Genomic DNA, 22,833 nt, shown 5'->3' on the forward strand with positions numbered 1-22,833 from the left:
CCTAGCCAACATAAACAGTGCGCAACATAGATTTATAATATTAAGATTCCGCACTAATTTGATTCTTCTAATGCTTGGTTATCCTGAAAAACCGTACAACCACTCCAATCTAAGCATGTGCCCGTGTGATAATCTATCACCCCAAACTGAACTGCACTTGGTTTTATTCTGTGGGCTCTATGAGAGCAAAAGGAAAGCCCATCTGAAACCAATTTTAAAGAAAATGGGCTTTAAGCAGTGTCGGGTAGCATTATTCTTTCTAAAAACATTACCCAACCCTTTCGTTTGCTACTCTGTAGCAACATTCTTAGGGGCCTGCATGAGGAAAAGGAAGGGGATTACATGTAGCCCACTGAGTTTGATCAGTAATCACAATGTAACCAGATCTGCGATATGAAATGTCTTATTTTTTATATTTCTTATGCATTCTCATCTTATTCCAGGATTGTGAAGACATATTTTTAATTTTAAAGGATAATATTTTGTAATAATATCTTCTTATTGATGTATTTATATGTGCTTTTATGGTTACTTTTAATATGATCAAATAAAGATGATGACGATGATGATGGTGAGGTTCAGAACATGTTAGAAATTAGATTTCTGGTTGGCTAGTTTATGCACCTAAGCTAGGCCGAACCATCACTCTAGTCAGGGTAAGGGAGTTACACACCCAACATGACACCTGCTCATCCCCTTGGTAGCTTGGCACAAGCAGTCAACTTATCTCAGAGGCAATGTGTAAAGCATTTGCGGAACACACACACCAGTGACACAATAAATACACCAGAAAAGAGACTCCACACAATAGTATGTAAAAATATCTCATATATTGTATATAAACATATAGCCCACAATCACATTACTCATAAATCGTTTGCCAGCTAGCCAATTGTCATAACATCCTAGGTAGCGTAAAAAAGTAACTACTTATAGGTTGCACAAGTCATGAAAACACCATCCCTTTACAGATAAATGCAACCCTTGACATGATACTCATTATCCTGTTATCACAAGGCATACAATGGCATAAATTAAAACATCAGGGCATGAAATTCAGTGGTTAGCTCATACTTTATGTATGAGCTCTGTACATAAGGCAGGTGTCACGTATCACCATCCACCATAAGCCTTTCAACGTTTATCACATAACATGAAATACAGTACCAAAGGAACCTGCTCTAAGAGTACCGCGTAGGCTTCAGGAACAGTTGTTATGTTATGTTAATTCTTTTGATATGGCGTGCAGGTGCCTCAGCGAAGAGGCGTCCGGCGCTGGTAGCAATGGCAATGAAGAGGCTGGGGACTAAACCATGGGAAACAGGTAGGTTTTGGTGGCCTTCCGTAAGGACAGCAGGCTATCCAGATGACGAATCTGAGAAGGCAGAGAGTTCCATTTTCCGGCTCGGAGGTGCCTCACTCGAGGGACCATAGCCAAATATTGCCCAGCCAAGCGCAACTGGCGGGCGGGTACAAAGGTACCAACAGATTGGACAGAAACTCAGGGGATTAGAGTTTTAAAATTTTGAAAGTCAGACATTGGGTTTTAAATTCAATCCTGTTGGACATAGGCAACCTGTGTGGATGTCGAATAGACCCCGTCGCAGAGCAGCTTCTAGGAAGCCTCAATAGGACTCGGGCAGCGGCATTCTGGACTCGCTGTAGACAAATCACTTTGTTTACCCCTAAAAGGAGCGAATTTGCATAGTCCAGTCTGGACAAAATTGCCGCCTGGACTATCATCTGGCGGGTGGATTGGTCAAAAAACCCCAACAAGGGCCTTAATCCCCAGATTAGGCCAAAGCAGGTGCCTGCAAACTACTTAGTGTGCTCCTGAAACCCAAGAGTGGAGTCAAACCATACCCGAAGATTTTTTACAACCAACTTAGGAGTGGGAGCGCTGCCCAAGGTCATGGGCCACCATTGCTCACTCCAAAGTCCCTTATCTCTTCCCACCAACAACACCTCTGATTTATTGGCATTGAGCTGAAGGCAGTTGGTGGTCATTCACTCCGTGACGGCCGTTAGGCCGCTCCGAAATTTGGAGGTGCCCCACGTAGGGTCATCAGAGAGGGCCACCACCAATTGCGTATCATCAGCATACGAGACCATGGTACGGCCATAGTCCCTAGCCACAGCGGCTAGGGACTGGACATCAGATTGAAAAGTAATGGGCTCAAGGCCGAGCCTTGGGGAATACCCTGCCCGATGGACTGGGAGCAGGAGAGAAAGGGGGGCAGCTACGTGGAATGTTTTGTCAGACAGCAAGGATTGAAACCAGTCCAAGGCTAAGCCTACCACCCCGGCCTCCTCTAGATGATGTAAAAGGAACAGGCGGGAAACCATATCAAACACGCCTCTTAGATCAAGCAATATCAGGGCCGCGGCGTGCCAATCATCTAGAATGGTCCGCAGATGTTCGGTCACAGCTAGGAGCGCAGTCCCAGTGCTGTGACCGGGACAGAAGCCATTATGGGACCGATCCAAGAAGCCAGTGTTATTCAAAAAGCCTGTGAGGATGTTGTTCGTGTGTGCCTAAGCAACTTTAGCTACCCATGTCAATAGAGATATAGGGCAGAAGTTTTCCAGTTTTGCAGGGTCCAACTAGGGTTTCTTCAGTAGGGGGACTACCCTTGCCTGATTCCACAGCAAAGGAACAACTGCTGTGGTGAAAGAGGTGTTAATTACCTGACATAATGGTGCAAGGAGTACAGGTAGGGAGTCCATAAATTGAGCAGGCATCAGGGGATCCATGGGGGAGCCAGATTTAACTTTTCTTGCTCAATATGAGAAACTCATCCTAAGAGATGGGAGGGATGGCTGCCAGAGGGAGGGTGGGAGGGGGACCATTCAAAACAGCAAGATCAGTAGTGTACACTGGAAAGGACTTATAAATGGCTTCGAACCTTTTTAACAAAGAAGGTGGCCAGGTCCTCACACTGCTGCCCAGACGTGATCACAGGGGTAGAGGAGTCTTTCCTACTTTTAAGATCGTTAAGTATACATTTGGCTTGGCTCCTACTAGACTTAATCTCATTAGTAAAGTAGGCTTGCCGAGACGAATGTATGGCCTTGTGATAGCACTTGATCACATCCTTGTAGGACTTCTTAGCCACAGGGTCAGAGTCCCTTCTCCAGACCCGTTCCAGTTTTTTGCAAGATTTGCACGTGGTGGCCAGAGAAACCTTGAACCACAGATTAGAATTCGAGCAACGGCCCTTGGACCATTTAGCTGAAATGGGAGAGTCTTGGGCATGCAGAATCCAATCGCAGTGTGATTTGTATTCCAAATCAGGGTCGGTGGCCAGAATAGGGGGACAAAGTGACAAGATGGCATGTAAGTCCTCCAGTTTAAGTCTATGCCAGCGCAGTCTAAAGGAGGCCTGTGGATCAGCTCTATGCACAGGTTCAGACAACGGAAAGGAGATGGAGACCAAACAATGGTCAGACCAACACACTGGACTAGGTGTCTTGACAGAGAGGGAGGGGATGTTGGAAAAGACAGGGTCGAGCAGGTGACCGGCAATATGAGTAGGGCCCACCACGAGCAGACTTAATTGACAAGCGCCAAAATCTGCAAGTAAGCTGCTGATTTCAGGATCAGAGGAACGATCGAAATGCAGATTTAGATCACCAATGATACTAAAGTTCGTTGCCGTGAATGCCAGAGAGCCAGCGGCCTCAATAATAGCAGATTTAAATTCCATAGCCGGCCCCGGGGGCGATAAACTAATATTCCTGTCATAGTGGAATGAGGGCTAAAGGAAATTCCATAACAGGTGCGTTCGCAGTAAACCACATCCTCCTTCACAAATTCACAATGGTAGCAGGATTTAAAGATGACAGCTATGCATTGCTTGTGGACTCCCTATTTACAGTCAAAATACTAAAGCCTAGAGGAAGCACTAAACCAGGTTCAGGCATCAGGTGATTTGTCCTCTATTAGGTCTAATATCTCCATGTAGTGCTTAGCCAGAGAGCAGACATTCAGATAGAGATGTTTCATAGAGGGCCTGGATGGGGATACGGGGCGGCAAGGGAGTAACCCGGGGTGAGAATCATAGCAACAACTAGAGCAGCAAAAAGGCCCTTCCACGACATCCACCAGGGGCTGGCTACATGGGCTTACCAGCAAGCTGATGGACAGCAAGTCCTCTCTGGTGTACAATGGCGCACCTAACTTGACACCACCGGCATTTCTGGCATCTGGCGTCGGCCAGGCGCGTACGGGCGTAGACGGGCTTGCCTTTAGCGCGCCTTCAGCGTGTGCCTGTGTGCCTACCAATAGGGATACAGTAATTGCCTAATGCTCAAATCAACTATTTTTTTGGCCTATTCGCTCAGTGGATTATTCCAAGTGCCACACTGCACAAATAACTCCGTGTTTGGGCCAGTGTGGTGGGGGTACACACTGCCAAGTTCTGTGGGGTGCCTCGCTGGGTCCCTCGTGTGCCCAACAGTGAAAGGCAGCCAAAGCCAATGCAGCATCTCAGAACTGTGAAGTCACCCATAGAGACAGTGTATATGGAGCCCTCCGGGGCCTCGCTGACCACTGTGGGAACTGTAAAGAACGTTGACCCTGCTGTGAATGTGCGGACAGCTTGCAAATTCCAGGCTTCTTCTTGGGGCAGGTTCCGGCAACACGGGTGCCGCAAAGGCTTCTTCTTGCTGCCCTACAAGGTGGACTCCAGCCTAATGTGGCAGGTAAAGTGAGCACAGTGCCAAGAATCAGCATGAACCCCACGCAGCTTCACGAATTGCTGGGATCACCAGAGCTGGTGCCTGCTTTTTCCCTTGGGGCACCCGGGTTTGCCTGTATCACCGGGGTGCTGGTTATGGAGGAGGAAGGGAATTTGAGTGCTTTAAAGCACCACAATCAATTTCCAGCAGTTTCAGGTACCGTCCTGACACCACAAAAGGCTGGCAGGGCAACCCCAGAAGCTCTCAGCATGTGCTGGTCGCATCAGGAGGCATCGAGCAGAAACATCGCTCTCCATACCCAGAGCTGAAAAATAAAGCGCTCCTCACACGTTTTCCTTTCCAAAAGGTGAAGAACAGTCCAGTCCTTCTCCAGCTCCAGACAGGAGCAGCAACTTCAGGCTGACCCACGCCGCACACATCGGAGGCAGCGCTCCTCACAGAGCTCTCCCAGCTCTCCTTCCAGGCAGGTTCCTTTTGGATCCAGCAAGAATCTTTTGAAGTCTTTTATCTCCCTCAGACTTCTTACAGGAGACAAGAACACACCAGCCCAGGGCAAAAAGAGTCAGTCCTTTTCCTCTGCCCACAAACAGAAGTAGCAACTGCAGGCCAACCCATCCCTCACACAACAGAAAGGGTAGCACACCTCACACAGCTCTTCTTCTTGGCAGAGTTCTCTTGTTTCGAGAAGTGACCTAAAGTTCTGTGGTTTTAGTTCCAATACTTATACCTCATTCTCTCATTTTAGTCTTTGTTTCAGAGTATCTGAACTCAGTACAAGCTAATTCTGTCCTCCCTGGTCCAGCTTGACCAGAGTGATTGGCGACAGCATTGTGCAGAGGAGACACAGCCTATTCAGGTGATAGTGAAAACTCCTCCCATCGCTCTAAATGCATAAAGGCATATTCAACCTGGCTTTGAGTCACTCGGGAAAGACAGGACACACCTCAACCCACCTTGTGACTTTCTAGAGTAAACACACATCCCCAACTCCTGTTACTCCAAAACCAGACTATAAATACACAAACAGGCAGAGGGACGCAGAATGGTAAAGCAAGAAAATGGCCACTTTCTAAAAAGGCCATTTTTAAACACACAATCTAAAAACCACCCTTACTAAAAGGTGTGTTATTAAATTCTGAGAGCCTAAACTGCATTCTTCTATCTTGTCTCCATGGAAAGTTTAACTTGAAAAATATTACAAGGCAGTTCCCATGTTAACCTATGGGCAGACAGCCTTTCAATAGTAAAAAGGAAAATGCACAGTATCTCACTATCAGACATGCAAAAGACACCAGCACATGTCCTACCTATTACATACAGTGCACCCTGCCTATGGAGGTACCTTGGGCCTACATTAAGGGTTACTTACATGTTAGAAAAGGGAAGGTTTGGGCGTAGCAAGTGGGTGCATTTGCTAGGTCAACATGGCAGTTAAAAACTGTGTGCGCAGACACTGCTGTGGCAGGTCTGAAACACATTTCCAGGGTTACTCGTTGGTGGCACCAGTTTTGACAGCCCACTAGTAGCCCTGACACACTCAGTGCACTTTACCATTACTAGGGACTTACCAGTAAATCAAATATGCTGATCATGGATAAACAATCATAATCACAATTTACACAGAGAGCATATGCACTGTAGCATTGAACAGCAGCGGTAAACCGCCAATAGTCCTATAGCCAACAGAAACAGGGTCCGAAAAACAGTAGGCAAAAGGCAAACATTTGGACAATAAATTTGAGAAAAGAGCCAGGTCTAACAGAAAAGATATGAATTTAGTAACTATATCAGACAAGAAAGTCATGAGAATTCCGACTCACATAAAGAACCTGATGGCCAAATGGCCAAGAACACTCCAACAGTGGGATTGTGGTTGCAGTCCCCCAAGGGGACCTGGCCGTAACCGTCTTTTTCATCCCTTGGGTGAGGTGGCACCTAAACAAGCCGATAAGGCACATTGTACAGTTGTGTCTGCCCAACTGTCAAGATCTATTATTGAGGATTCCCATGAACAGTGTAATGAGAAAGGAGCTGACCTGGTGGATGTCAAAGGTAAACAATCTGAGGGGAGTTCCTCTAGAGACACATAATCCAGTTACCATAACAAGAGGTGTGAGTGTAACAGGATGGGAGGCCTGGAGTGGTTGCCATCAAGCTAAACGGTTATGGCTTGGAAGGAGTTAGAGGCAGTGCATTTAGCCCTGCAAGCCTACACATTTTCTTCACATAAGAACTGTGATTATCAGAACAGACAACAATACATCAAGATTCTATCAAAACAAGCAGAGCTAACAGAGAATTCCTTCCCTAGCTTGGACTACTGACCACATATTTACATGGACCCAGGTCCATATGTCAGCTATAACAGCACTATACATCAAGGAAACCGTCAATTTGATAACAGACAAGTTGAGACGAGAGATCCCTCTGTCAACAAATTTTGCCTCAGCAATCAGGTGTTTCAGCAGCTATGCAGGAGATAAGATTGTCTAGCAGTTGCTTTTATGCCACCCAAGAGAATTTGCAGATTCCAAAATTTTGCCCAAGAACAAAGAAGATGGAGCATGTAGTCAGAAGCCTGTCATATAGCTGTCTGAAAAGTCTTCCCCATTCACTATCCTTCTGAGAGGTTGAGAAGAGAAACAGCAATTGTGATTCTGATGGCTCCGGTTAGTCTTGTTCCACCAGGTTCTCTCTGGCAGTGATCCTGAGATTAGTAAAAGGTTGGCTCCTTCTGACTCATCCTTCCCTCTTTCCGTCTTAGGGGTCTAGTATAATAGCGGGCGGATCGCCACCGCCCGTATGGCGGTGGCAATCTGCCTGTCATTACCTACCACCGCCTCCCATTTCCCCCGCCATATTACGATGGCGGGGGACCCGGGCGGACAAAAAGACCGTCCGCCGGTTTTCCACCCGTCGATGAGTCGACCTGCCGGGCAAGGGGCTGGACATGATGGCGGTGTCTGCAAGACACTGCCATCCATAAAACAATAAAGGCGGAGAAGTGCCTTTCCATGGTGGCATTGCCGCTGTGGAAAGGCATGCGGTGCCTGAATGTGGGCGCCCATTGCGGGCCCCTAGGGTGTTGGGGGGTGGGGGCTACACATGGGGGGTACCATTTGCATGCACAAGGTGGCAGTCACTGTGCGGTGCCTGCCACGTTGTGCATGCAAATGCACATGGTGCATCCCCAGCATTGTGGCAGGCTGTACTGTGAGCACCGCCCGCCACAATGTTGTGGATGGGGGATACCACCGCCACCGGCGGCCTATTTACACCTAACATATCCGTGTATCTTAAGAAAAAACTACTGTCCATGCGTTTAGGTGAACTGCCGTCCCTCTCAGATGAACCTGCGTGGAGATACAAAGGACCTAAAACGTGCAGGCTATGTGATGCTCCGAAGGAGGATTTCATGCATCGGGTCACCATATGTCCTAAACTGTATAATGCATGCCCCACTTTCTTTAAGCATTTATTTAACGAGAGAGGGATACGTATGTGCAGAACAGCCATTATGAGAAGTCTGGCCTCTACAGATCCCCAGCTAAACTGCAAACTTCTGAAATTTTTACAAATGCATGAAAAAGCAGTTACGCAGAATTTTAAGCAGAATACCATAGCATGAGGAATTTGCTTTGTAAAATGAGTACACAATGTATATATACAGTTAAAACAGCTCTGAAAGGTTGACACTTAGAGTTGTTGAATTTTTTATTGTGGCATATGTCGATTTATAGCAACAGTGAAAATGTCTGAACAAATTTTATAATGATAATGTTTTTTAACAAGATAACATTTTCTTGAGCTGTAGAATTCTTAATTCACGTTGCTAAGATACGTGATAATTAAAAAAAAGGGATTGTTTTATATCTATATTGTGATGGTTGTTATTAACTGATAACAATAAACTCTTATTTGATTTGGTTTGATACCACCGCCACCATGGCGGTGGCATCCTAATTGCCGGTGCAGGACCGCTGCACCACTGGCGGCCAGTCGCAGCACCCCTAGGGTGGCGAGCAAACTAAAGTCCACCCACCATCCTAATATACCCCCAAGTCTTTAGATTAACCATCTCAGAACATTGAAGCTAACAGCTTGAAAGTTGAGCTGGCAGGGTTAGTGACAAGTGGGCTTTCAGGGAGATTGAAGTTTTCTAGTCAGGCTTCTAGGAGAATTTTCTCTGGCTTCTTATAGGAGGCATCAGTCTATCTTTACTAAGTGTTGCTAAATTAGATTTATAATCCCTCAATCCACTCAACAGAATATATTCTGAAGTTTTTGCAGAATGGCTTCTATCTGAATCATAGAGTTTCCTCTCTCAGGCTACAGTGGGTAGTGATCAAAGCATTTAGGAGCACTTGCAGAAGTTTTGAGGAATATTGATAACAGGTGAAAAGGTTGTTCAAGTGTTTTGACAATATTCGTCCTTTTATGAACCTGAAACTTCCCACTTGGGATATACTGTTGGTTCTCCAGTCATTAAAATCACCTCCTTTTGAGCATTTAGAGTCTATTGATTTGTGATGTTTATCTTTCAAAGCCTTCTTTCTCATGGCGATTACATTAGTGAGAAAGCTAGGGGAACTGGGATCCTTATCTTTTAGATTTCCTTTTCTGCAAGGTTTTGAGGACATACTTGTGCTTAGTTTAGGAACTTCTTTTGTCCCCAAAGTTAAATCTCCATTCCAACTAAAGCTGGATATTATCCTCCCAGTTTGTAATAAAGATCCTAACGCCCCAGAAGAAAGAAAGCAACATTGTCTAGATGCTAGATGGGCAGTTTTGTTTTATCTAGAGAGATTTGATGAGAAGAGAGCTACTGGCACAAACAGTTTATTTGTTAATTTTGGATCTGTTAGGAAAGGCTTAAAGCCCCAATCAGGGGTCCAATATGGTCAAAACTGGTCTTGGGTTGCTTGTGCTCTGGTTCAGGGAGGGCCTTGCAGTTTAGGCGGGAATAGTCCTATCGGAGCAGGCGCAAAACAGATTTGATCATGACTGGGTCCAAACTGAGGTGCTATGGTGTGCAAAATAACAATGGACTGGGAAGTGATTCGGTGTAATTCCTAGTATCTGAGATTAATTTGAGCATTCCAGCCATCACTTTTTTGGATACTACAGTATGACTCCCTAAGTGTGACGGGTATGCTCAGACGTGGGTCCACTGTTGACTGTGCCACTGGAACCAAGCTGCACCTTACGGATGAGCCCCAATCAGGGCCAAACCCATGTAGGGTTGCTAGTATTCTGGTTCAGAGAGGACCTGGACTGGCAGTTTGGGCAGAACTGTTCTTATTGGAGCAACATCAAGATAGATTTGCATAGCATGGGTACAAACTGAGATGACATGGTTCTTCTCTGCAATCTGGTCAAGGTCTGGAATAGTGACTCAAAACCATGAAAGACATCCTTTAACTCCAATAACCTGTTGTTTGAATTTTTTTAAGTCACAATATGTTCGAATGAGCGCTGGTTATGGTCACTTCACTGGGTTCACAAATATCACTGTTTTTTTTCTTTTCAACAAACGTACGAATCACTGCTCTTGCATTGTAAACATATTTTGGTGTGTTATTCTAAAATATTTTTGTGATGATGAATAGATATATTACTCATTTCAGCTGAAGTGAGCAAAAAGTATTATATTCCTTGGGCTACCTTCTTTGCAGCATCAATTAATATTGTAATTAACCAATTAATCAAGGTAGATGGATTCTACCATATGCCATACTCAAACTATTTTTCTCTGTTCATGGTTCAATCAACACAAGGTCACAACTTGTGAACAATGAATCTTTCTTCAAAATGAGCTCCCTGTGAACAATTATTGCTAGCTAAATAGCTAATACCCAGTTCACATGGGCGTATGGTTCGCTCTTGTGTTTTTGATATAATGAGATTAATTTGAGCATTCCATTCATCATTTTTGTATACTGAAAATGATGAAACCATTAGACACACTGGGCCTGATTCAGAAAGGTAAAATACTATTTTGATTAACTTAAACTTTGGAGCAAGTTTACTACATTTGGTATTCAGTAACTTTGAGTGTTCACTTACTACAAATGTGTAAGTTGCATGCCTTTATGCTCAGTGTAAAGCAATTAGCTCGTCTCCTTAGTGAATGGTGACGCCCCTCAAGAAACCCTTCCCATACCTTCCCTAAACTACTCCTGCTTCTCTCTTATTCCATTCCTTAATATCAGATCATCTGAACTTTAATTTAAACTACAGCACTTTTTTTACACAGTTTATCTTAAATTATCCATGCATAGTACCATTTTCATTATCTCTAAACTTTCCTAAATGACTGAAATCCTTTAAATTGTTATAATGAACAATGGTAGCATTACTCTAATAGCATTCCACTGTTGTTCATAGAGAACTTACAATTCCAGGTGTAAATCTATTATGAATACAAAATCTAGTAGAAATTCCGAAGGGCTCTTACTCTAGTACAGACAGTCCCTTTCTCAACATTTTCCCACAATAAAGTGAGGCCGTAACCACTGAAGGGTAAGAGAGACAAACAAGCTGCTTCAGAAACAATCTGACAAAGTAGTATTTCACTGTGTATGCTTTCCTGTGGACCCCCTTACTACTGTTAAGACTCAGAACATAAGTTTGTTTTCTAGACTGGAATGGCAACTTTCGAAGCATTGTGTAAATTACATTATATTTCTATGTTTACATTACATTGATGCCTGGGTTTTCATTTAAAATTACCACACTCAGAATCTGCTGTTTATTATTTATGGCTAAGTGCATAATGTTTAAAAGGCATGAGGGGGGGGGCGTGTCCAAGATGGCGACCTGATCGGACGCAGGTCTCCGCGGCTCCCTGCCCCGATCTCTCCAAAAGCCCTTAACAGCAACGCCCATTCTCCCTAAAAGCACCACACATGTTGGCTGGCGGGTGCTGAGCTCAGCGGTTACATCCAGGGCTTTGGCACTGACTCTGCAAGATTCCAGCGAGGCTCTGCAAGTGCGGGGCGCCCGGCCGCGGCTTTGAAAATGGCGGCTGCACCGGAGCGGTAATCCACTTGCGCGCTCTCCGCCCCCGGCCCCCGGACAGCAGAGAAGCCGGCTGTCTGCCCGCTGAGCCTACGGAAGCAGCTCGCTGCCTCCGACCCGGAGCCCGACACCTGCACGATGCGCTAACTGCCGCCTTCGCGACCCGGCCGGTGGCGAGAGGGAGCCCGGCCAGGAGTCGCAAAAATCGAGGCCCCGGCTTTGGGCCTTCTGGGTGCGGCGGCTGCGGACTGCGGACCACACTGCGGCCCTGCCGAGTCTCCCTGTGGCACGGAGGTGGCGATTGGGCCATGCAACACGACCTGCTGCCCCTGAACCAGGCTGACCAGCTGCACACTTACCGGACCACAAGGGGTCGACGACATCAAGACTCACCGGCGTGAACCGGCGGAATCGGCCTAAAGGCCTAGCGGACAAGGCCCGGGGCCGGGAGTGTGGCAAGAAGCGGCCTGAGCGAACCTGAGCGCGCCGCTGACCGATTGACGGGCTGGACCAGACCTGCGAGCTGAGGTGAGTAGAGCGGTGGTGGGTGCTCTAGACGGCGCTCGGGGGGCATAATCGAGCTCCCGGAGGGAAAATGAGTCGGGCCTGAGGGCCGCGCTAGGCCGGCGCAGCGAGGGTGAGCAACCTGCCTGTCTGCGTCGGCCTGCCTGCTGGTGGTCTCGGGGCTGGCTCCTTGGCGGGGCTGCCCGCTGCTGGGTGGCCCATTGGTGACAGGGACGTTATTGACCCAAGGCCCTGGCTGATCCATAGAAGACTAACTCTGACCAAACGGAGAGGGGTGAGGCCTGGGCCGTCATCGGCGCAGCGGCTTGGCTGCTTTGCTCTTCGTTGGGACCCCAACGCAGCACAGAGGGCATCACCCTCCCCACAACGCAGACCGCATCTACCCTTGGGGCTGCTGAGCCTCTAAGCACGCCTCCGGCCTCCAGCGGTCCATCGGGCGGACTAACCAAGTGGCCAACTGCGACATGGCGGGTCTCCGGGGGAAAAAAGTGACCCAGACACTCTCAGAGCTGTTGGCAAAATCCCAACATAGAGCCGGCAAGGACCCACCTTCTCCTGAGGTAACAAGATCACCACCGGAGCCCTCTGGCGACCAATAACCCATCACTAGGTCCTTTCTGGAAACTCTTTTTAACTCCCTTAGGGATGATTTCAAAACCTTGAAGCAGGAAGTGGGAATTGATGTCTGAGAACTCAGGCGAGATGTGGAGGGCCTCGGGAAGCGAGTGGTCGCCATTGAAGAGGCAGATCAGGCTCGAAGTGACGAAATCGAACAGCTCCAACAGGAAGTCCTGCGACTCCAAGACCAACAGCTGGACCTCCAGGCCCACACGGAGGACCTTGAAAACCGCTCCCGTCGCAACAACATACGGGTCCGGGGGGTCCCTCAGAAAGCAGAGGGGACGGATATCACTAGTTATCTGCAGGACCTATTCCGAAACATCTTGGGGGAGCCTGCCGACTTCACCATCCGCATCGACAGGGCTCACAGAGTTGGACTTCCTAGACACACTTCCGCCCCACCGCCGGACATCCTGGCCTTTCTCCCTGACTTCCCGCTAAAAGAAAGGATCCTTCGGGAGGCTAGACAGGCACAACCTCTTCAGTTTCAAGGCCACTCCATCGCCCTGTACCAAGATCTCTCAGCCATCACACTACAAAAGCAGAAGGTGTTCAAGGTGGCGACGGATTTTCTCAGACAGCAAGAAGTTCCATATTCATGGGGCCACCCGTTTAGGTTGATATTTAAGTGGAACGGGGCCTTACACCAAATGCGCTCGCTCAAAGACACTTGTGCTCTTCTAGGACTTGATCTGGAGGAAGACGCCCAAACAGTGAAACTTTTGCAGGTGTCCTCCAGGGGTGACTGGCAAACAGTGGGCTGCCGGCGAACCCGACCGCAGCGCTTAAAACCCGACGCCCACGTCATGACACAGGAGAGGGCAACGGCAGTGACGGAAGTGGCCAGAGAGACTTCTAAATGATCTTTTCACCTTATAGGGAGATTGCTCATAGCACGTACCTTGCCCATGGGCTGGGGGGGGACCGTGTGGGGGGCCGCGAGGGCCGCCCTCGGATATAACTCTACCACGGCCCTGTGTGGACTGACAGGACTGGGACTATGCGTTCTTCTGGTTTGGGGGCTGAGGAATGGGCGGTGGGTGGGGGGTGTCAACCCTTCAGGTCTGACGGTTTCTGGGTCTTGGTCAGGGGAAGTTGAATTGGGAGTTTGGGTGTTGGAGGAAGGGGGGAGGAAAGGGGGAAGGGGGGGCCCTCCTTGTCCAAGGTCCTTTTCTTTTGTTGTCCTACGTACTGCCACACAAGGAGCGCTGCGTAGCACAGGCCCGATTACCCACTGAAAATTCTTTCCCTCAATGTGCGAGGGCGTATCATTCCCAATAAGCGCAGGGCAATACTCTCCCTCCTGGAACATACCGCAGCTGATATATGTCTCCTACAGGAGACGCATCTGCTGCCAAAGGATCATCACCGCCTCACGTCTCGGTCCTTCCCTCTGCAATTTTTTTCGTCGGCAGCTAAGAAGGTGGCAGGAGTAGCAATCTTAGTATTCAAATCCTTTCAGGGACAGGTCCTACAGAAGGAAGCAGAGATTAAAGGCAGGCTGCTTGTACACCGCTTCATGGTTGGGGGACACACGTTGCTGGTAGGTTCCATTTACGCACCTAATGAGAAGCAGGAGAAATTCCTTCACACAGCACTAGAGACAGCCACAGCCAACACGCACCCACACCTGCTCCTGGGAGGGGATCTCAACATAGTGTTCCACAACACAGCAGACCAAAATAACGAAAGTTACGGGCAAGTAGGGGCACTTTCTAAGGCAGGTCACACTCATCTCTCAGACCTCGGCCTGACTGACCTATGGAGAAATCTTCATCCACAAGCCACAGCGTACACCCACTACTCGGCAGCACATACGTCTTATGCGCGGCTTGATTATTTTCTATGCTCTCCGCAGCTAGTCCTCCGCGCACAGGACGTGGACATCCTACCGACCTCTCTGTGGGATCATTCACCGATGCTGGCATCTTTCCTCTTCCCGAATATGCCCGGTCCGCAACGGCATTGGCGCCTATGAGACACTCTGCACTCACAACGCCAATACGGATACCACTAAGGCCACCCAATGGGCCGCACTCAAGGCAGTCCTCCGGGGAGAATTCATCTCCATAGCGTCGGCTAACAACAGAGAACGTGCTCAGAAGAGAGCAGAAATAGCCCAACGTGTCACGGAGCTCGAGCAGATGCACCAGCGCACGGGAGCGGCTCGAGCGTGGCGCCAAATCTGCACAGAGAGGAAAATGCTGGCAGCCATAGACCAAGATGTGGCGGAGTACGCCGCCATATGCCTCCGGCATGCCTACTATACCGGGGGAGACCGGTGCGGGAAGCTTTTGGCGAGTAAACTACGTGAGCAACACCAAAGGCAGGGCATTCGCACTATTAGGTCCAATCGCGGTGAGCAGATCACGGATGACGCGGCTATTGCCGCGACATTCGGAGACTTTTACGCCAACTTATATGCGGCGGACACTAGCAAAGCCAGGCATATCTGGAGAGTGCACCCCTCCCGTCCCTAAACAAGGCGCAAGCAGAGTTCCTCGACCGGCCTATTGGGCTTGATGAGGTGATATTGGCGATATCCCGCCTCAAACTAGGGAAATAGCCAGGCCCTGATGGCTACTCAGCGGCCTTCTACAAAACCTTCTGCCACCAGATGGCCCTGATTCTACGAGACCTCTTCAGCACCTTTGACCAACCAGGTGCAATCCCTGCAGACCTATTGGAAGCGGCGATATCGGTTCTACCTAAACCGGGCCGTGATCACACTCAGTGTAGCTCCTACAGACCGATCTCCCTTCTAAATATTGATCTTAAGCTCTATACTGGAATCCTGGCGTCCAGACTGGCATCATATATGCAGCAGTTAGTGGAGCCTGATCAGGCGGGCTTCATCCCCCAACGACAGACCAGCGACAACACCAAACGAGTCCTCCATCTCATAGAGGTAAGGTCTCAGGCGAGGCCAGGCTGCATGTTGCTCACAATCGATGCCGAGAAGGCCTTCGATAGGGTACACTGGCCCTATCTGGAACTCGTGCTGCAGAGATTCGGTGTGGGGGAGACCCTATGCGACCGCATATTAAATTGCTATCGCCAACCTAACGCCGCGGTGCGGGTTAACGGGCACACCTCCCCGCGTTTTCCAATAGGCAGGGGCACCAGACAAGGGTGTCCTCTCTCCCCAATCTTGTTTGCGATCTACATGGAGCCGTTGGCGCAGCGGATCCGGCAGCATGACCTCATTAAAGGGATCAAATTCAGAGGAGACATACACAAGATTAGCTTGTATGCGGATGACATTCTGCTCTCCCTGACAGAACCGATGCAATCCCTTAGGGCCCTCTTTACTGAGCTCCATACCTTCGCGACAGCATGCAGGTTTATAATTAATATAGAGAAATCGGAGGCCCTGAACCTATCTTTGTCAGCTGAGGTGCTCGCCGAAACCAAGGGTGAGTTTGATCTGAAATGGTCCGACTCCACGATCCCATACCTGGGAGTCCTATTAGCCCCGACCTTGCAGGCTACCGCAGACGCCAACTATGCCAGGCTCCACTCCCGCATCAACGAGGACCTCAGGAGATGGAAGGGGCACTCGCTCTCCTGGCTGAGGCGGATTGCTGCCGTCAAGATGACCCTACTGCCGCAATTCCTTTACATGTTCCAGACCCTCCCACTACGCCCTCCAATGGGTTGGCTCCAACGAGCGCAGTCTGATTTGGCACGCTTCATCTGGAACGGTCGCCGTCCGCGCTTCAGGCATGCAATCGCTATACTCCCCCCCGAACACGGCAGGGTAGGGGTAACTGATCTTACTTTATATTACCAAGCAACACTACTTCGCACCCTGGTGGAATGGCACCAGCTAGAGTCGGGTAAAAATTGGCTCTTTCAAGATGAGGCAGTGGCTGCCAGACCACTCCAGGGCATCCAGTTGCTGCCTCGTTGCCATAGGCCCCCCAACCTATATGCGTCACAAATCACAAGCACAGTCCTGGAGGTGTGGGACAGGGTGGCGGTCAAACATGGCCTTGCCTCATTCCCCTCCCCGATGACCCTGCTCTTCGATAACCCCGATTTTTCCCCAGGCCTGGACCCTAGGGCATTTGCAGCCTGGAGGCGCACGCCCTGCAGGGACTTGGGACACCTGTTTGACCTGAACGGGATCCTTCCTTTTCAGAAAGTGAAAGAGAACTATGGCATATCCAAAGCGGATCGCCTACCCTACCTGCAAGCTCGACACTGGGCTTTACAGCCCACAATCAGACCAGGCGCACAACGCTTTCTCACCCCATACGGAAAGTGGTTATTGACAAGCACTTCAGATAAGAAACTGATTTCAGATTTATACCAACAACTCCTCCTCAGCAATAAATACACATACAACGCAGGGAGGGTCAGGTGGGAGAGAAACTTGGGGAGACAACTTACACATAAGGAATGGGGAGGCATATGCCACAGGGCCAGGCACTCGGCCTATCACACCGGGCTCACCGAGACCTTGACCAAGGTGACCACCTACTGGTACCACACACCAGAACGCTTACACCACTGGGATCCCCGCGTCAGTGACCGTTGCTGGAGGGGCTGTGGAGAACTCGGCACGTTAGAACACTTGTTATGGAGTTGTGACCGCCTGCAGCCCTACTGGAATTCCATCCTGGATGAGATAGACTCCCATTTAGACACTCAACTTCCTAGATTCCCAGCCTATGTTCTCCTAGGGCTCCCCAACACACTAATGTATCCCTTAAAATCCAGGAGGGGAAGACTTATAGCGATAGCATTAGGGGTAGCTGTCCAGAACATTGTGGCGCACTGGAGGACCACGCAGCCCTCCCCATACTCCAGCTGGTTACAGAGATTGTGGATGATACTAGGGATGGTGAAGTTGTCACTGGCAAAGGAGGGAAGAGGAGAACAGTTTGCTGCACTTTGGTGGCTGTTTCTGACCCTACTCACGGGAGAATTCAGGGAACTAAGCTGCCCCCGGTACCTGCGCTTGCTGCGTCTAGCAGACACTCCAATTGAAGAACCCAAAGCTCAACCGCGCAAGCGAGAGACCTAACCTGAGGTTTAACGTGCATCCTCACGTCTGGGACCGAGGGCTATCTTATCGCACTTTGTTTTTCTTTCTTCTTGCTTTGCTTAAATGGACAAGGAGGGGGCGAGGGAGGGACGGGGAGGGGGAGGAGGGGGGGGGGAAGTCGAGACCTATATTCCCTGCGGCTGGAACCCTATCCAACAGACACTGATCACTTTTCTACTGCCTCACACTTGATGGGGGTTCCTTGCAAATGGCTCAGCACTGATGTACCGAATGACGAATGTGGTCTCTTTGTTTTTCCTGTTTTGATGAAAATAATAAAAGATTTAAACCATAAAAGGCATGAGGGTTGTGGCCTGATTCAGGGCCTGGCCCAAGCAAGGCCTGGCTGTGTACCAGTGGTATATCACCACTACACCAAACACACTGCACTACAGGCACTAAAGAAGGAAAATTGTGGGACAGTGCAACATTACATTGAAAAATTAATCAAGAAATTCAAACAGAGTGAAATAAAATATTATATATTTCACCGGGGCAAGAACATTTTCACAGAAGCAATATATATGCCCTACTGGGGGTCACCAGAAGGTAGTTATAGTGAGTGCCATGTTTTCAATGGATGAGCGTTTTTTGACTCACCTAAGTCTATGGCGGCGTTCGACAAATCTTCAAGTAATTGTCCCCAAAACACGTGCCTGTAATTCTAGTTGCGTATGGAAAGTTTCAGGGTGATCCATCAAGAGGGGGCCGATAATAAGGGGGATAAAAAAAGTGCTATTCCCATGTTAATTTCCATAGGGAATTTAGACATGACTACATCCCGAACCGCTGAATGGATTGACATCAGAAAGGTAAGTCTTAATCCAGGAAGCTCCCTTTTTGTTATTTTGTGTAAATCCATACAGATTTTTGATCAAATTAAAGAAAATCCAAATTTGTGTATATAGGGATGACTCCTTGACTCCATTGCAGAGCTTCGTGAACTCACACAACAGTAGCAGTGCTGAGATTGGCTGGTCACAAATTGTGTAGGAAGTTGCAGCCACCATTTTCTAAACCAGGACCATGTCATGGGGGATGCAATTTGATGTGAAAAACTATAGAAGAAGGCAGGGTAGAGGTACCCTGCCCCAATTGGTGCATTGTAGGGGTGTCTGAGAGACCACTTATGAGTGTCAGAATGCCCCAAACTGTTATTTTATTTATGTGTGGGAAATTGCTAGCCCATCGTTATGTTGAGTGCGCCCCCGTGTAGCATTATGGTGTCATGGAGTTGCAAACCTAGCTGGAAAAAAAATAAATAAATAAATAAATATATATATATATATATATATATATATATATATATATATATATATATATATATATATATATATAACCTACTGGCGGTCGCCAGTAGGTATATATAGTTAGGATTTTTTGAATAGAGATTTCTGAAAATTCTATGTTGAATAACTTTGGCGTTGATGGACGGAATTGGCTGGAATTTTCAGGAAAATGGCACATTTTGTTTCTTAGCGTCCCCCGAAAGTTTGGGGGGGTTTCGTCAAGCAGGGGCCGAGAAAAAAGGGGGGTCCCAAAACGTGTTTTTAACATTACGTTTTCCATAGGGCGGTTGGACTCACTTTTAGCTCGAACGGCTGAATGGATTTCTATGAACCTTGGCAAAATTGTAGAGACTGTTTGCCCGATGTGCCTTTGCTAGGTCTCAAGATATGTGCTCCAGTGGATTTTGAGAAATTAACGTTAAAATAAATATATATATCTGTGACAGCGTCCCGGTTAGCGCCCCGGTTCGGGTACCAGACGCGTAACGGAACTTCGCGAGTAGAAGCGGATTGGCTCTCCGGTGACTGTCAACATTCTAAACAGTCCGGAGCGGCCGCCATCTTGTCTCTCAGTAGGATCGAGAGACAAGAGGTGGAAATAAATGAAGGGGGAAATGAATGAAAGGGGGCAAGGTAGACCCCTCCTGACCCCCTAGGATTGATGTGGGGGCTATTAAAGGGCCCTGCGGGGCAAAAAAATAAAATAATTTTTTTTTCGATTTTTCGCGGTGGAAGCGCTACCCGGTACGCGAACCGGGTAGCTCACCAGTAGCGTAACGGGAGTCCGCCATCTTGTGTTTCGGACGAATTTAGTCACAAGATGGAGGATAAACAATGTTGGGAATGGGTATAAGGGGGCACGGGAGGCATATCCTGACCCCCTAGGTTTTCTGAGGGTGGCTGAGGAGGCCCATATATGTAAAAAAAAAACATTTCGCACTGTTAGCGCCCGGTCCGCACACCGGGTAGCGTTCCGGAAAGCGTAACAAGGGGAAAACCAAGGGAAATATTAAAATAATATTTTAGAGTGCTTTGAGGTAGGGTAGCTCTGAATAGAGCTGTTGTGTTGTGTGGGTGATGTAAGTACCAACATGTAGGTACCAATGAAGAGTCTAAAATTCAATGTACACCGTCTCCTCTGTAGATATTTTGTATGTTCTAATATGGGTTATTTAAATGTAAATGTGTGGAAAAGCACTTCATGCTTTAAAGCAATTGTATTTTTGAACTGATTGTTCTTTCCTCTTAGTCCTCCTCTTTGGTTTTTTTTCCCCACACTCTTCTTCAGCATGATAGTTGATAAATTCGTTCCCTCAAAAAATTTATATACATAAAAAAATTATATTAAATACATATAAAATATATTTTTCCTTTAAAAGAAGAATACATTTTACAGCTTTTGATATTTGCTATTAAAAAACCATTGAAATTCACTGAAAAAACCATAGGTTATAGACCATATATAGTTAGGAATTAGCATTTACAAAACCTTGAAAATTCACTGAAAAAACCATAGGTTATAGACCATATATAGTTAGGAATTAGCATTTACAAAACCTTATTTTACTCACACAAAACCATTGAAATTCGCATATATAGTAAGTTGCACTAACTATATATCGCACACCCGCAATCCACTGCTGATCATGTCACATATTACATCATTCATGACATGGTCAGTGACATCACTGATGACATCACTGATGACATCTCAAATGACATCACTGATGACATCACTGATGACAACATCAGTGACTGTATGTTTCTGTAAAGTTAAAATATGTCTTACAAATTGAAGAATGAGTGGATGTATAAGTGTCTGGATGAAGGATTTAGTAGGTGCATGACTGAGTGTATGAGTGAGTGATTAAATGTGTCTCACTGAGTGCATGGGTTAGTGACTAAACTGTCTTAATTTGTGCATCATTATGTCTGTTGTTCTGTAAACTGCTGCATGTGTTGATCAGTAGCTATATGAGTAAGTATATGGGTTATTGATTGGTTGCCCAAGTATTTGTTTGGGAGACTGAGTGTGTGTGTGGGTGGCTGGGAGGTGTATGACTCTGTGCATAGATGTGTGAGCAGTTGATTCACTAGATGTATGGATTCAAAAGTGCATGTGGAAACAGCTGTATGGGCGGTTGACTGTGTGCATGAGTGTATTGGTGAGTGAATGGATATCTCAGTGCTACATGTCAAAGTAAGTACATATGTAAAACACAGTACATGTGAGAGTTGACATATATAAATAACTGTGCATAAGAGCCAGTGAATGTGTGAGTGGCTGTATGGATCATTGTGAACTTGTGTCAGGGATTGTATAAGAGAGTAAATATGTGTTAGTATATGTTTGAATAAGTAAGGTGTGTATAACTGTATAGTTGAGGAAATGGAGGTGTGATTGATTCTTTGCATGACTGACTAGGTGTGTGAGTAACTCCATGGATGAGTGACAGTCTGTGAGTGTCTGTTTACACTGAGTGTATCTAAGGTTATATTAGAGTCTGAAGAGGTTCATCGTACTATCACATGAATGATGTCATCAGTGATGTGATCAGTAATGTCAAATGAGATGTCATCAGTGATGTCATCAGTGATGTCATTTGAGATGTATCAGTGATGTCATCAGTGATGTCATCAGTGAGGTCATTTGAGATGTCATCAGTGATGTAATTTGAGATGTCATCAGTGATGTCATCAGTGATGTCACTGACCATGTCATGAATGATGTAATATGTGACATGATCAGCAGTGGATTGCGGGTGCGCGATATATAGTTAGTGCAACTAACTATATATGCGAATTTCAATGGTTTTGTGTGAGTAAAATAAGGTTTTGTAAATGCTAATTCCTAACTATACATGGTCTATAACCTATGGTTTTTTCAGTGAATATATATATATATATATATATACCTTCACACACTCACTCACATACTAATGCCTGCACTCACAGATCCACGCAGACATTCACTCACCCACTCAGAGTCCTACTCATACACTAGCACACAACTCACAGACCCCCTCATAAACTCATGCAACCAATCACAGATCTACTCAGGCACTCACACACCTTTTCACAGACTTATTCAGAAACTCATGCACCTTCACATATTCACTCACAAATTCCCTCAGACACTCATGTACTCACTCACACACCTATTCAGACACTCATGCATCCGATCACAGACTCACTCATGCACCCACAGACAGACTCACTCAGACACTCATGTATCCACTCAAAGATCTTCTCACAGACGCATGCAATCACTCACTGACCCACTCAGACACTGATGCACTCACTCACAGATCCACTCAGATACTTATGCACCCAGTCATAGACCCAGTCTGATACTGACACACCCACTCACAGACCTACTCAGACACTCATGCACCCAGTCACAGACCCACTTAAAGACCTTCACATCAACTTAAAGACCCTCTCTAACAGGCGTGTCCCACTCACAAACCCACTGAAACATTCACTCAACCAGTCACATACCTACCAAGATATTGACACACCCACTCATATATGCACTCAGTTACTCATACACCCACTCAGAAACCCACTCAGACACTCATGGATCCACTCACACACCTACTCAGACACCAACACAACCAATCA

Source organism: Lissotriton helveticus, chromosome 12 (assembly GCF_964261635.1).
Source record: "Lissotriton helveticus chromosome 12, aLisHel1.1, whole genome shotgun sequence".
Lineage (NCBI taxonomy): Eukaryota > Metazoa > Chordata > Amphibia > Caudata > Salamandridae > Lissotriton > Lissotriton helveticus.